The sequence below is a fragment of the Leguminivora glycinivorella genome, chromosome 23, assembly GCF_023078275.1.
Source record: "Leguminivora glycinivorella isolate SPB_JAAS2020 chromosome 23, LegGlyc_1.1, whole genome shotgun sequence".
NCBI classification, from domain to species: domain Eukaryota; kingdom Metazoa; phylum Arthropoda; class Insecta; order Lepidoptera; family Tortricidae; genus Leguminivora; species Leguminivora glycinivorella.
In genome coordinates this window covers 5,698,649-5,713,433 of record NC_062993.1, presented here as the reverse complement: position 1 = coordinate 5,713,433, position 14,785 = coordinate 5,698,649, and the positions used below count along the sequence as shown (strand labels likewise).

At 35.2% G+C, this 14,785-nt stretch overlaps 1 protein-coding gene across 1 annotated transcript in view; it reads left to right on the top strand.

The window, feature by feature from the left end:
• Positions 1-290: 290 nt before the first annotated feature.
• LOC125238198 (ABC transporter G family member 20-like) overlaps positions 291-14,785 on the top strand; it is a 159,500-nt gene continuing 145,005 nt past the window's right edge. The window contains exon 1 of the mRNA XM_048145470.1: positions 291-409. The gene's annotated coding sequence lies outside the window, so the exon portion shown is untranslated. The remainder of the gene's footprint in view (positions 410-14,785) is intronic.

Sequence of the window (14,785 nt, the reverse complement as noted above, 5' to 3'; positions counted from 1 at the left end):
CGTAAGGAAAAACACGTTTGCCGACCTTAAGAATAAACAAATCCTTACACTGTCAGCAATAAAGTTCACTTTTATTGTCAAATGTTTACGTTTGAAGGTAAGCAAGATGGGTGACGTTCCAAACTTGAAGAGATTTGGTGCGAGTCGAATGTGAAGGAAACCAGTGTAAGCGGTCCAATAGTAGACAGGCATTGCAAGGTCGCTTAACGCTGGTTGGTCCGTCGCGTCGACTCGGCGGCTTCGCTCGACCAATCAGAACGCGCGTTCTGCGCCTGAGCATCAAGTTCAGTGCTAAAGAATCGCAGTGACGGTTGCACGCGCGGATTTTAATTTCAAATTCGAATTTGTGTTAGTGTTGTGATTGTGATTTTTTGGATTGGTTGTCGTGAATAGGGTTGGCGCAGTTTTAGTGAGTATTTTTTTTTATTCATTTTCAAGGGTGTCAGAGTGTATTTTTTGAGCAAAATACCCTCATTTTAAGGGAAATGGTATAAGGTCAAAAAAAAACAGAAGAATAGCAAAAGTTGTTCCCGAAACTGGTCGAGTTTGAGACGATTGAGCCTGTAAGTATCAACTGTGAAATTTATAACATATTTTTTAGTATTTTTTATATTTAATTTAATATGAACACCACATGAACACTCTAAATAATAAAATATATGAGTCATTTTTTTTTCAAAGTTGTCCACCCCACTTTTTTTGTAACATGGGTATTTCTTACGCGATTCATACGAAATGGGGAAAAACCATGGGACACTATTCTGAGATTTCTGAGTGGAAACCACATAAACAATTCTAAATCCAAAAAAAAAACGGGGTGGACAAATTTGAAAAAAAAAAATGGCCCATATGCTACCTACATTTTATTTTGAAACATAAATATTTTCGGCCATCCTGTATAAGCACCCATATCAACCATCAACTCAAAAAAAAACAAGAAAATAGCCCAAAACATATAGGTAAAACAAATAAAATTCATAAATTACAACTAAATTACAAGTGTTAAAAAAATTGCGTAACTTGCGGCCTTTATGTAAAAACCTCAAGTTACCTCATTTTACGTCCGTTACCTCGATTTATATGAAATAACAATGCTCACGGTGTTGCATATGAATTCATTAGCGAAAACTAAATTTGGTAACTAGCGTAGGTTAGAATTGATTTTGCAATATCAAAACGTATATTTTAAGACAAGTTCTGTTTATTCTCCTAGGACGCAGACTCATTTTTGCAGTGTGGAATCTAATTTATATTGTTATTTTTAATCGATCTCGGGACTTCGGAACACATTCTAGTAGAGAAGTGAAAAAAATATATATTATGTGTTTATTGTTTATATACATACATACGACGATCTTTTTGTGAATTTGTGTTATTTTTAAGTTAAAATATCATGTAATTTTTAATAAGAAATAAAGAAAATCTAATCTATCTAATCTAATCTATTTGTATTAATTTTGTAAAGAGTTAAGATTCAGATGGACTAGAATTTAAATTCAATTTGTATGGGAACCGAACGCTGCAGTTTTCATACAAATTGCTAGCCTTAGTAAATTTGTCAATATATAATTATGTTCTTAGATAGGTACATACTTAATACATATTATATCAATAGAAAAGATGTACTTAATGTCAAAGATTTAAAGACAATTTTTAACATTGACAGCTATTTAAAAAAAATACTTAGGTGATTATCATAAATTACAAAAATCCATACAAATTAACCAGTTTCTATTGGTTTCTAGTGTTAATTGATATTTCTTAACAAACAATCTTGTGAAGGTCAAAACTAAGCATCTTCTTTGTATAAAAAAATTAAAAAAAAACCTACTCAGGCAATCACGTAGTACGATGCGCGTCTGACGTTTGATCATAAACACATTTTTTTTAATAGGATTGACCATTGAGGTATATGTACTACGTACTAGAGGCGACGTTACTAAGAGAATTTTTAACACACCCCACTGCGGTCCATGGACCGCAACGTTGTCAGTCGTCTACAGGCCCTTGCAGTGCAGTGATGTGCCGTGATTCATTTACAATCCACGTGAATAATGCGTTCTTGTGTGCTTAAAAATTGTTCTAATCACTCGAAAAAATCAAATAAAAGTCAAGGTGTGACATTTCATCGGTAAATTAAACAAAAAACTCGTCTATAATATTTTAAGATTGAATATTCTACAAACACGCGAGCGGGAGCGGACTGCCGCCATTTTGGTGACGCAATCATAGACTAGAAAAAGTTAACCGCGCAGATGTGCCATTTACATTGTTCCTACTAATGTGTTTCACCTCTAATATATTTGCGAAATATATATATATTTCTATTTGGAAAATTATTAGGTAACTACTTACTACTTCATGAATTATGTTACTATAATATTAAAAAAGTTTATTTGTTTATAAATTGTTAATATTTTTTGAGTGAAATTGTATTTGTAGCACGCTCACTTTTTGCTGTTTTCTTTGGCCTGGTCATGAAAAAAGGGAACAATGGATACACTTTATCCAAAAATTGTGCTGAGGAAACTTGGTTACCAACTGACCACACATATTGTTCATTCATTGTATTTTAAAGAAGAAAATAAGTACAGTACAATTATATTATTTTGTATTGTTTAAGTTGTAAATAAATAAATCATTTTGACTAGAGTAGCCGTATTTTAACTAAATGTAAAATTCCCATTAGGCAGAATATTAATAACGTGTCACATCTGATGGTAGACCTACTCTATGCGTAAATGGCCGCTCCCCCCACCCCGCGCATTTGTCAGCATGTGCAGTGTTTTCGCTTGGCAACGTCGCCTCTAGTACGTAGTACATATACCTCAATGGGATTGACAGTTGAGTTATTAAAATAAACATACGTATTCTATTGTTATTGCTTCCTTATTAATTAAAAAAACAGATATATATTATTCGTCGTTTTTGGGTGGGGGTTAAAAATAAAAAAATAAAAAAGTTGTATAATTGTTTATCTCATCCACAATTTAACACTTCAAAATCAACGCAGACTTACCTCAGTCCAACAATTCATCCACTAAATACCTACCCATAATAGCAACAATTATTATAATTATTATAAACACTCAGGGACGAAGTCTTGACCTTATACCTGGAACCTTCTAGAAGGATTAATTTTAATACTCGTACTTACTGACTTAGGCGGCGGTTGTAATGGTGAAGTAATTTATATCATTAGCAAATTACTGAAGGTTTTAAGTATCTACTTGTATCTTAGGTACCTACTGTAATAGGTATATTTGGGTTTGAAATGTGGCATATGAAATACGTGGGATTTTAAGAGCGTTTCTTTTTATTTTTATATTTTTTACTGGATTTCAGGTCAGTTCTATTCAGAATCACAAGCACTCGAAATTTAAAAAAGTGTCCCAGAATTTCCAAACATATTTAATTTCCTCTTTTTTTTGGTGGCAAACAAGCATACGGTCCGCCTGATGGAAAGCGGTCACCGTAACCTATGAACACCTGCAACTCAAGGAGTGTCACATGCGCGTTGCCAACCCATTAGAAGCTTGTACACTCCCTTTTGTAACAAATAACAATAATAATTCAATATGATAATAATTTTGTTTCAAATAATAATTTGTAAGTATGTATAGAATAGAAAATCAAATCCTTGCAACGCGAGTACAACTCGCACTTGGCCGGTTTTTTCTCTCTCTTACATATAAATGACAGTGATATGCTAGGCATGCACAGGCGCTGCCTGGCGGCATAAAATGTCAGTGTGCCTCATTATACTGTGGTATATATATTCAAAAATGTTATAAGTTTATGACCATGTGAATTAAAGGTTCCCCTAAACTTATCGACGTGAAATCGGCTGTCATATGAACATGTGCACGGATGCGCGCCGACGACGCGTGAACGTGTTCATAATCATAATCTAATGAGCGAGTTTTAGTCGGCGAATGCAGATTCCACGTCGATATGTTTGGGGAGACCCAGGAAACCCTTACAATTAATTAATTAATCCTTAATTTCCTCAGTTCCAGTTAAGAAATAACTTCCTAGATAAATATAAACTATCGTTTATTTTCCCGGTATAAGAAATTGTAAATTCCAAATAAATTCATTCGATGGCTGTGAAGATGATGTAAAGACAGACTGACTGACATACACTTTCGCATTTACATTAAATATAATTATGGATTTATGCTAAGTATACCTTAAATAAATCGCGTGTAATAAATATAATCATAGAAATACGATAGGGCCTAACCCTATCGTATTTCGGTCGGTTAACGGTCGTATAGGTGACCTGGGGGCGAGTTTGACTACTTCTAGGATAGCTCCAGATATTAATAAACGTCTTACTAGAAACGATACATGTATCTCCGTATAGACAGATAAAGTCTAAGAAAAAAACTTACCTCGGAACCATAGAGTAAAAGGTACGGTGGGTTAGATGGCGATACATCTTTGGGGGACTCTCGGCTAGATGGCGCTGATAACGATATTTGACATTTTAACACATATCAAGCTAAGAATACGAGCCAAATTGTCAAAAATGAGGTTCAAAAGTTTTAAGCCTGTGTCGAAAGATGGCAGATGCACTGTGATTACACATTTCTCTTTTATTTTTTAGATTACTCTCAAGAAACTCGATCCTCTTTGATAGGAATTAAAAATATTACAAGCTATTACGACACAATTGCAAAATTAATCTTTATATCACTTTTTGCTTAACTCATTCGTAGATTTTTGTCGCTTGAGATATAGGTACTTAATTGAATATTTGTCAGATATTTACGCTAACTACAAAGATGCCAAAAGATTGTTAAAAATGGCAAAATAGGAAGATATTTTTACATTTTCTAATGGGTAGGCAACGCGCATGTGACACTCCCTGAGTTGCAGGCGTCCATAGGTTACGGTGACCGCTTTCCATCAGGACGACCGTATACTTGTTTGTTTGCCACCGACGTAGTATTAAAAAAAAATAGTTTCTGTAACAAAGTGTTACATTAGCATGTATGACTGCAAGAGCCTTGCAACATCCTGCCTTGACTGCGGTTGTAAGTTGTAACGTTAACACTCATGATGACTCTGCAGAATTCACTTCGCATAAATGATGAAATGAGTGAGATGATTCCTCGATTTCATTTAAAAACCTTTTCCCCTCACTAGCTCGGAAACACGTGTTTTGTCCTTTAATACCAGCGGGTAAAAACGCATTTTATCCACTAGTGGTCCTGTAGGTCAATTAATTTGACTCTACAAACAAACACAAACACAAAGCAGTTAATTTGACTCTATTCAAGGTCAAATTACTTTACAAAGTAATTTGACCTTGAATAGAGTCAAATTAACTGCTTTGAAATTGATAAAAGTAGGTGAATCTAGTAAAAAAGATGATTTGAATTTGATGAAAGACCTGTGGAATTACTGGAAGCAGTGATAAACGGAATTTTTGCGTTGTAGTTTCCTCGCTATAGTGAGGGGAAAAGTGTTGTGTTACACTCGGGTGCAAATGTATTTTACTTCTCGTGTGTTAAAAAAACTCGCAAGTTCAGGATTCTATTCTAGAACCACTCGCTTCGCTCGTGGTTCAACTATAGAATCCTTTCACTTGCTCGTTTTTAATTCCACACTCGGCGTTAAAATACAACTTTGCCCCTTTGTATAACAAATAACTATTGCAAAGTGATAGTTACGTAATGTAAATGTAAATATATAAAATATAAATATTGGGGGACACACAGATCAACCTAGCTCCAAACCAAATAAATATGTAACTCCGGATAGGCAGATAAAATCTAAGAAAAAAACGTACCTCATAACCATACAGAAAAAGGTACGGTGGCCTACCTGGTGTTACATCTTTGGGGGACGCTCGGCTAGATGGCGCTAATATTAATATTTGACATTTTAACACATATCAAGCTAAGAATATGCTCAAATTGTCAAAACTGAGATTTATAAGTTTTAAGGCCGTGTCGAGAGTTGGCAGTCTATGCACTATGATTACATATTTTACTTTGACAGTAACTCTCTATAATACTCGATCCTCTTTGCCCCAAACTAAGCAAAGCTTGTACTATGGGTGCTAGGCGACGACATACTTACTTATATGTATAGATAAATACATACTTATATACGTAGAAAACATCCATGACTCAGGAACAAATATCTGTGCTCATGTAACAGTGAGCCAGTCCTCAATCTGCATTAAGCCAGCGTTAGAAAAATGTAACCCAGAACTTTCATCCATTTTCGTTCCTTTCCTCTTTTGTTACCCCGGGGCCGATTTTTGAGTCTTACTGTCACTAAAATACCGGTCGAAAACGGTGAATTGCCTATTATTTTCAGAGACAATGTTCTGAATTCGAACGCGTGAGACTCAAAAATCGCCCCCCCCCCGTCCCGTACAAACTATATGGAGAATAGTAACACAGTAGGGAAAAATAGCATGAAACACTTTTTTATCTATTGTGATTGAAACACTAATGATTCCGAATGAAAATAACATAAAATGTATTAAAAATATCATATTTAAAAAAAGTGTAGGTACAAAAAAAACGCTCAGCACAGAATTTTATAAAAAGCTTTGATGCTTTAAATTTAAAATAGGTCCTTGAGGCATTGAACTAAGGATATCGATGACATTTCCTCGCTTTATCGCAATGTTGATGTGCTAATTATAGATTACTAGCATTTGCCTGCGGCTTCGCCCGCGTTAGAAAGAGACAAAAAGTAGCCTATGTCACTCTCCATCCCTTCAACTATCTCCACTTAAAAAATCTAGTCAATTAATCGCTCCGTTTTGCCGTGAAAGACGGTCAAACAAACAGACACACACACTTTCCCATTTATAGTATTAGCATGGATTAGGTACCTAATGTTTTCGTGATATTTTTATCGAGCTAACTTTATCCTTTTACAACTTTTCCACTTGAACAAATATAGCCTTCTTTCCGTATGTTATTGATTTTGTTTTTATTAAAACGTGTACACATTCATAACAATAGCCTAACTACAAAATTAAAATTTTGAAAAAACCCCAACATAGTGGACCGATTTTCATGAAACATGGCTAAGAACACTCCCGACTAACTCAGCTTTCAAACAAAAATAACTAAATCTAAATCGGTTCATCCGTTCGGAGCTACGACGCCACATACAAACACACACAGACAGACAGACAGACAAACATACCATCAGACAGACAGACACGTCAAACTTATAACACCCCGTCGTTTTTGCGTCGGGGGATAAAAAATACAATTTTGCGGGAGTCTAAGTACTTATAGGTAGTAGGTAAGTTTTTTTAATGCGTTTATTTTTATTTACATAATCTTAATAAAATATATTACCTATATAATTACAAAAACACACCAATTACACTCTGACAAACTAACATACACATTAGGTAAGTACTTTAACTTGCAATGTCAAGAGTACTTTGAGGTCGGACCTAAGACCCAACCTTGGTACTTACTTACTTATGTATGTACCTATGTATAATGACTTTATGGTAATTTTACACCTCTTGTGAGTAATATGACTACCCTTGATCTCCGACGACTTTATGTGTATTCATATACATATGTATGACTTATTTACATCAGGGTTTTTGCAACCATACTATTCTTAGCAATTTTAAGACGCTACGGGAGTGAAAATGCTAAAATGGAAAGGAGTCCCCCTTTCAATTTGGGAATTTTAGTTAAGCATACAGTGTTATTAACTAGATTTATCGAAAAAAAAAATGTCCACTAAGAACAACTCAGTTAAAAGATACCTATTGCGAAAAAATCTTTAAAATCGAGGTTCCGCTCTCGACTGTTTCCTCCTTCTAAACTTGTTTAAACGGAACGAAATTTGAGAATCTAAATAACAATGAAATAATCTGTGTCGGACCGTTTACATTTTTTGGCTAATTGTTACCGATCTTGAGTATCACACCTTTTTTTGAGCCATATTGAAAAAGGCCGTTTTTAGAAATGTTTGATTGGCTCTAGCGTCTTTTAAAATAAAAATAGCAAAAAAATCAAAACGGTCCGACACAGATAAAAAAAATCTGTGTTGAAAAAATGATTGCTCTATCTTCAAAAACCAGGGAGGAAATAGTCGAGAGCGTTTGTATGGTGAATTGACTTGTATCGTATCGTCTTAATATTGGTTATCATCATACTTGCTCAGTGTGTATGCATTTATTAAATTACTTAGTGATTAACATCTTAACTACTAAAAAGATCCAGTTTTTGTTAACCTCCTTGAATCGCCCTTTGAGTATTGAAGGTTAAAACTCCTCATAATATTATTAGCTAAAAAGCAGGTAATAATTCGTAGACCTTTTAGTGATAAAGATTATTATGATTTTAAGATTAATTAAGGATTTGATATTGTTAACGTACGATCCATACTCATGTTTATTAGTGTATAGAAAGAAAAGAAAGAAAGAAAATGCATTTATTGCAACTAAAAAGAAAATATAGAATAAATAAATATTGGGGACACCTTACACAGATCAACTTAGTCCCAAACTAAGCAAAGCTTGTACTATGGGTGCTTAGCGACGATATACATACTTATATAAATAAATACATATTTATATACATAGAAAACATCCATGACTCAGGAACAAAATAAATATCTGTGCTCATCACACAAATAAATGCCCTTACCAGGATTCGAACCCAGGACCGCGGCTTAGCAGGCAGGGTCACTACCGACTGAGCCAGACCGGTCGTCAAACTGACACTTACATACTAAACAGTACAAAATTAGTAACATAGGGTTTGGTTTTGTTGTTGCAAAAGGACACCATTTAGCATGTTTTTTTTTTTTAATTATTATGAATAGGTAGACGTTTGACCACGATCACACCTGATGGTAAGTGATGATGCGGTCTACGGTGGCACACGCTTACCTCTGGCACTGATGATGCCACGCTGGCCTTCCGTGGAGCCCTGGGTCGGGCAATAGTGCAATACAATCTCTCGAACGGATGAACCGATTTAGATTTATTTTTTTTTGTCTGAAAGCTGAGTTAGTCGGGAGTGTTTTTAGCCATGTTTCATGAAAATCGGTCTACTATGTCGCGGTCGGGGGTTTTTTCAAAATTTTTATTTTGTGGTTAGGTTATAATACTTATACATAACATAAATTAAATGGCGTAGCAGTCGTCCTTGGTAAGTCGGTAACCTTTGGGTAAACTATCTGCGTCAGAGAACAGGCTGTGTGTGTGTATTATGTTTAGTTAGCGAGGGAGAGCGAACCATTATATAAACTTAAACAGACAAAATCTAGTAGGAAATCTACACTAATCCATACTAATATTATAAATGGGAATGTGTGTGTGTCTGTTTGTCCGTCTTTCACGGCAAAACGGAGCGACAAATTGACGTGATTGTTTAAGTGGAGATAGTTGAAGGGATGGAGAGTGACATAGGGTACTTTTTGTCTTTTTCTAACCCCCCATTTCTCTAAAATGGGGAATGGAAGTTTATATGGAGCATTCCGCAATTTCCGAATGAACACGAGCGAACCCGCGGGCAGAAGCTAGTGCAGGTACACAGTTGAAGTTACTTATTCAAGATATTTTAAAATATCATAAATTAAAGAAAAACAAATCGAAATGTTAAATGTTATAAAATTAGAGGTCGTATCGGTCCTGTAATACTGCAGACCACAACATTCAACAGTTTTCGTAGTAAGTAATGAGCCCGGAGCGTCTCTGAGAGGCTCCCAAGCACGCGAGACCGAAGGCCGAGCTCCGGACAGACAGTGCTCCCACGCAGAACAATTATAAAAGTGTCTAATAACCTAACCACAAAATTAAAATTTTGAAAAAACCCCCGACCGCGACATAGTGGACCGATTTTCATGAAACATGGCTAAGAACACTCCCGACTAACTCAGCTTTCAGATAATAAAAACTAAATCGAAATCGGTTCATCCGTTCGGGAGCTACGATGCCACAGACAGACACACACACAGACAGACAGACAGACAGACAGACAGACAGACAGACAGACAGACAGACAGGCAGACAGACAGACAGACGGACAGACAGACTAATTAATTTTGTGGTTTTTGCCAAGCTGTATGACTACGGACCGAAACCTATTGGTTTAACTGACACATGCTGTAAGCATTCGGAATAACAATCCAGGTACTTTTATACATTCCAATAAAGGCAACAAGAAGAAAAGGTTCTTGAAACCAGTACACATACTTGAGAGCTCAGGGCTTCAAGTAGGTTTCTTGTGAGTTTAGGATATGTGTTTAGATAATTAGGCTTTGAATTGTTCATTAGCTTAATAATAGTTTTAGTTTCAGTAAGATTCATTGTAAACTCTCGCTATATCTGTATTCTTCGCATCACCATTTTGATTAATTTTCTGGTACTTCAGTGAGCCCCCACGTCACAGGCTTGACCTAGCGTGAGGGCTATTGCTAACCGGACTGTATTTTATCTCTGTCTGGTAATGAAATAAACTTTTTGTATTTTTTTTTTGTATTTTTGTAACAAGTGACTAATTAGGTTTTGAAAGGGTTAATTTTGCGGTGGGAGGGTGAGAAAATCAATAGCTTGTATAAAATGCGCAAGTAGGTATAACGGGTTAGCACTGATTGACTTGCACGTTATCCATTCGCGGATTAGCAAAGGAATGTTCTAGATTTGGAAAATGTATAGAAATTCTGGGACAATTTTTCTCCTATTGGGATAAAAAGTGCTTGTAATTTTGAGTAGAATACATACATACATACATATAATCATGCCTGTATCCCATAAAGGGGTAGGCAGAGCGCATGAACTACTAAGTTTCAGTGCCACTCTTGGCAAAAAGGGGTTGAAAGAAATCCAAATTATGACATTGCAGTGACAGGTTTCCAACCTCTCGCCTACGCCACAATTTAACCCATATTTCACAGTCGACTTCTACGACACCCACGGGAAGAAATGACCTTCACTAAAACATCAAATGGACAAAAGAAACGATCAAATCTTAATTTTAAGAGCAAGACAAAGATATCGTTCCTCACTACACATAGTTATAACATCTTGATAACGTGCTCAAAACATATTATCTTGTATCTACAACATTATTATTTGCAATATTCATGTTCGTACGCCATTTTATTTTCAATTTACACGCAAATCGACATTGAATGGATTGCCGTGAGAATGTACGTGCTTACCAAAGAGGATCGAGTATTATAGAGGGTTACTGTCGAAGTAAAATGTGTAATCACTGTGGATAGACTGCCATCTCTTGACACAAGCTTAAAACTTTTGAACCTCAGTTTTGACAATTTGGCCCATATTCTTAGCTTCATATGTGTTAAAATGTCAAATATTAATATTAGCGCCATCTAGCTGAGCGTACCCCAAAGGTGTAATGCCATCTAGACCACCGTATCTGTTTCTGTATGGTACTGAGGTACGTTTTTTTCTTAGACTTTATCTGTCTATATGGAGTTATATAAATATATATGTCTTTGGTGCTTACTGACATTTGTACCGGTCTACTACTCACGACTGTATTCCCAAAAGGGGTACACAGAATATATGAAACTGCAGATCAGTGCCAGTTTTGGCAATTAAGGAGTTGGAAGGTAACGAAATTGTGATACAGTGAAACCTGGTTAAGTGAGAAACCTCTGTAGCTGGGACCCGTGGTCCAAAATCATATTTTCCCCAAATATTTTTGCTTGTTTTTATACGTATGTTTTGTTAGTATGATATGCTTCTTTATTTTAATATCATGATATCACGTCAATACACATTTTGGAAAAAAATAAATTTATAGGCATCATCAGTGTAGTTAATGATAGTATTTAATAGGTTGCGCTAATAAATTGAGGTAGGATTCTTAGAATGAAGATTGTAAATCATCATTCACTCGAGTTAAAAATTCGGTCGGGGCACTACACTGGCAAAAATATAAAATTTGACGTCATATTACTGTTATTATTTTACCCTTTTTTTAGTATCATTAATGTTAATTAGTAAGTTACGCACGAGTTACATACGTTGGAAAAATGGGTGAAAAATGTTATTTTATCACGTTTGTCCCTTAACCTCTCGTATGCTTAGGAGCAGATCTGCTCCATATTGTTTCAACTTTAACATGTAGTTATTATGACTAATATATTAATGACAATTTTTTGACAGACGCATACGAAAGGTTAAGTGACTTTCAGTTTAAGATTGCTGTGTTTTTACAAGCTTTTATTCTAGTTGCCTTGTTACTTAGTATGTTAGTGTGCGTCAAAATGTAGAAGCTAAATTTGACCCACTTCCCGGTTTCCGATTGAGCTGAAATTTTGCACACATATTTAAATCACGTGACAATGCAATATTATGGTATCATGGAGCTGATCTGATGATGGAGCAGAAAGGTGGTCATAGGAACTCTGTCATGAAACGGTACGTCGTATCCCATCGAGTAAGGGGTTCTTAGATACGTCTCGGAGAGCAGTAGATGAATGTAATGTTGAAAGAAAGGTACAGTCGGCGATAAAAGCTTGTGCCAAAAATGATTGTTTTATTATTATTATACTCGTAAATGGGCTTACTCTTGTCCACAGACTAGTCAAAGGCAAAAACGTGGCCTATGATGGAGTTTCATGAGAATGTCCACTATATCGTCGTTTTTTCAACATATTTTGTGGTTAGGTTTTAATAGGCGCGTTCAAAGGGTTAAAGTCCGTGATCGTACATTAATCATTCAATATTAATAAGTTAATAACTCGCAATGGCTGACTGACTAGCCTTTTGCGTCGCTGCAAATTTAGTCACGTAAGATTGCATCTGCGATTGGTGTAATTATTATGTGATCTTGTAATTATAATTGGCTTCTTTTGTTGTTTGTTTCGTTCTAGAACTGACCGTTTTAACTATACTAATATTATAAGTGGGAAAGTATGTGTGTCTGTTTGTTTGTCGTCTTTCACGGCAAAACGGAGCAACGAATTGACGTGATGTTTTGAAGTGAAGATAGTTGAAGGGATGGAGAGTGACATAGGCTACTTTTTGTCTCTTTCTAACCCCCCACTTCCCTAAAATGAGAGGTGGAAGTTTGTATGGACCATTCTCCAATTTTCGAATTTAACGCGAGCGAAGCCGCGGGCAAAAGCTAGTAAAATATTTTTAGAAAGATAAAATGTTACATCTGATACACTACTCCTAAATGCCATTTTACCAATTTTTTTTTTTTTTCATAAGATTTTTCTTTTAATCAGTTACACACAACTCCACATTCAGCTCAATTTTCAAGCCAATCGGTTTTCGACTAACAGCTGTAAGGTGACAATATATCAAGGGTCTGCCTGAAAACCAGCGTTGTAGTTAAAATACTGCAACATTATGCTGAGGCAAGCTCCTATTTAACGCACATGAATATTTTAATTTCACGTGTCGTGTATAACTCATTTTCTTAGATGTTTAGTCTAGATTTAAGTTTTCTACTTTATCAAATCCTAATGTAACACTTCTTCATTGTTTGTAACATTTTCATGTGATGTTGAATAAAATTTTTCTATGTCTATGTCTATGATATGAACAAAGTAATATCCTATGTAATATTAATTTATTTGTTTTTATTCAATTTAGTAACTTGCAAAAAACTCAAGCAGAGTAATATTCTTACTAAACCGGGTGTTCCTAAAACCAACCCTAAAACCAAATTTGACCAATGAAGATGTCATGGTTTCGAGATTTGGTTTGGTTTTTTTGTTTTTATTTTATTAATTAAACGGCCAATATCTCAATAACCATATCTCAATAACTTTGAGGTAAAATTGGTTTAGCGTGATATCTAATGAGATGTCCTAATATATTTTTATATTGGCGTGTTTTTAATCGAAAAAAATACAGACAGGTAATAATAACATTTTATTCTACATATATACCTATGAATTCGATTATGTTGTTTGTTTTTCCATATGTTTATGGTAAACTAACCTATTTACGTCAACAGGCTTGTTTATTTGTGTGCCCAATGAACCAGAAAATATGACTTTGTGCCAATTTTACTGTGTCACGTTTTTCCTTTGGGAAATTACTGGAACAGTATAGGGTGAAGTCAGAAACGAACCATGGATTCTTTTTTTTTTTTTTTCATTTTGCCCAATTGGATTGGACTTGCATGGGGACTATATCCCGAGCCCTCTCATACATGCGAGGAGGCCTGTGCCTGTGGGACGAAAATAGGCCCAATTACTTAGAAACTTACTTACTTACCATAAAATCATTACGATTTACAACTACAGTCAAAAACAGATTACTTTTAACCGACTTCAAAAAAGGAGGAGCAATTAATTGAAATATGACGGAATTCATTAGGAACTAGGAGAAATCTACATCTGTTATTATAAGCCTATATAAAGTGATTTTGCGTTTTCGACAAAAAAACATGCAATTGCATATAAAAACTAACCATTTGATGAAGTAGAACTATGTATTTATCGCAAAGTTTAACTACAGATGGCTTGGCACTAACTTCAAATTTAGTACTAGTGCATATACAAGAGACTCTATTTTATTTATTAATTTACCTTATAAAAATAAACTCAATTTTTTTAAGTGTATTATTAAGGTAAGTACTTATTTTTTGTTCCAAGTTAAAATTCTGCACAAACCTAACCTATACAGTCCCAAAGGACGAAAGAACCCGAACGTCGGCGGAAAATTACGACCCAGTTGATCAGAACACACCTCATGACGTATTCATAACCTGGGTGGCTAGCCGAATGGCACAATCGCTCACGAAACGCTCACGAAACGAAGCGCTAGTAGATATCTATC